This window comes from Sipha flava, unplaced genomic scaffold, assembly GCF_003268045.1.
Source record: "Sipha flava isolate LNK unplaced genomic scaffold, YSA_version1 66_pilon_pilon, whole genome shotgun sequence".
NCBI lineage: Eukaryota > Metazoa > Arthropoda > Insecta > Hemiptera > Aphididae > Sipha > Sipha flava.
The window spans coordinates 1125462-1128217 of NW_020273606.1; positions in this window are offsets into that span (position 1 = coordinate 1125462).

A 2756-nucleotide genomic window follows, 5' to 3' on the forward strand; every position below is an offset into this window, starting at 1 on the left:
CGTCTAGACTGCCCGTAACGATTCCATCGGTAGCCATACGAATACATAGTATGTCCGTATATTTTTTGATGTAGTCAGTAAAATTATACTGTAGTTAAATGTAAGTTTTGATATTATCAAAAAGGCATATGTAAAAAAAAACTCGAGACAGAAAATGTGCTGTTCAAATGCCATAACTATAGTTAATTTTTTACACAACTTCAAATCATAAAATATGTACTTGAAATTTGAATTATATAATTATAATTATATTAGGTTTCAATGTATTCGTGGTTAAAGTACTCTCACTCGTAAACATTTCCAATCTTTAAAATCGCTTTTAAATATCAATTAAATTAACTTAAACTCTTGCTACACCCGAGAACAGATTAATAATTACATGACTATTATGATACATTATTGTTAATAAGCAGGGCCGGAATATGGTCATAATATAAGGTGGGTGAGCAATTACTTTTAGTAATTTTTTTTTTTTTTAATTTAATTTTTTGTTTAGATTTAGAAATTTGTAACAAATATTAATTAAAATAGGTATATTTGTAAATTTTGGTATAGTGACAATTAATTGACAAAACAGTGGTTTGGTTTACACTTATTAGTCAACAATTATAAATACATTGTGGCCTCTTTCAACTTGCGATCCGGGACTATAGGCCGCCTTCCCCTTGAACAGGGGCGTATTTAGACTTATTTCTAGGGGGGGGAGGATTCAAATTTTTTCTCTAATTCTGGCTCAAAATTTACAAGTAAAATTGTCGGTAATATTTAAATAAGGCGAATTCTTAATATTTGTTTTTTTTTTTTTATAACATAATGCCGGATCCACTTACAATCGACTTTTGTGTAGTTCTTTTTTAACATCTGTCTGGGTTTTGAAAGTTACGCTTGTGTTTTATTTAATTTTACATTGAGTATGAACCCGACAAAAAACGCAATTTATTACGTTCAACATTGACCGTAATGTTACCACTGATAATTGGTACTAATATCGATAAAACATAATAATATATACATCATCATAGGCGTCCGTTCGCCTTCAACTATTATATTTTAATATGTTTTTCTGTAATTTTTCTTATCACATTCGTATTTTATGACAAACATTTTTGTAGAAAAACAATATTGTTAACTAATTCGATTTCGTTATAAAACGATACACATTAAAAAAAATTTGAAATGTGCTTCTCACATATAATCGATTCCTTAAACACGAATTCAGGGGAGGGGGTGATCACCCCTTTCGCCGCCCATAAAATACGCCCCTGCCCTTGAACTAACCATGTTAACGAGGATGTAAAGATAATTGTCAATACATTTTTTCCGTGTGTACACCTTATCAATTGAATTATTTTTATACATTTTTTTTATTTGAAAACCATAGCTCCGCGATATAACGGATAATTTCAAGTGTACTATTCGTATAAAGTCACCTTTTTTACAACATTTTTCTAAACAAATTGACACTTGATCGATTTTTTCCCTTTGATTTTCAACTGGCGTTGTTTATGTGTCTCTCGATGCGTAATCGTGATATACGATGAACAACCGAATTCCACTAGAACTTTAAAAAGTTCATAATTTTTTTTATCTTGAACATCAGTATTTATATGTAAATACTATACTATATATATTATACTAATACTATACTATACTATACTACTATACTAATACTATACTATATTTACAAATATAGTTGTAACACAAACGTTTCGACTCTTTTTCGATACTATTCCTATAATATGATATATTATGTATGCACTACGTCACTGGAAAAGTAAAATCAATTACATACATTTTATTTGTAACGAAAGAGAAGTTCAACATTTTCCCAGTTTTTTGACGAGAATTATCTGCGCTTTGAAAATTATATTTTACTTTGCGAAACGTGACCCGTTTGCAATCATACATAATTATTACACGACGAACCTAATTTAAATTTAAATAATGGCATTGTTCGAAACTATTGAGTGCGTTTTACTGCTCAGAAAGGTATTCACATAAGAACAACAAATCGTTGTAAAACTATGCATTCCTCGCTTTCCTCGTTTATTAAAATGAACATCGAACAATAAATAAATTACAATTAAATGGCATCAAAGTAACATTACCCGTATAGAAAAAGTCTTCTATGATGTTATAATCTGTTACGTTTGATATCCATCAACGAAGTAAAAAAATATTGTAAAATATTATTTTATTATTTTTAAATCGTTTTCACAGTGGCTTCCAGTTATTCGATAGATCAGTCGCGTTTTATAATATATTATTTAACAGAGCCGTGCCTAGGGGAGGTGCGAGAAGTGCGAGTGCCGTGATCACTGGGAGGCAAAAAGCTTTTTCATAATTTAAGTAATATTACTGAAATTAACCATATTATTTAATTCATAATATTTAACGTGTCCAACGCCATGATCCCGATAGTAACATAGAACCCTCTATTCTTATGTAATATCCTTATAGCAAAGTGGTTCTCGAAATGTTATCTTTACCATCCACTTAAAAAAAAAAAAAATTGACAGACGCCTCCTTAAAAAAAGTTACTATTATACAAACATACAATGAAAAATGTAATTTATTGTTCATAAATAAGTATTAATTTTATCACAATATTGTATAATATATAAGTGTAAATAAAAAAAAGTTATCCTAATGAGACGTATGTGGTTTTGGCTGGTGTTTTACTAGAAATTGATTGATGTTAGGTACAATTTTCGTAAGAAGCATTCTTAAGTCCCCACGATTGGTTATTTGTAACC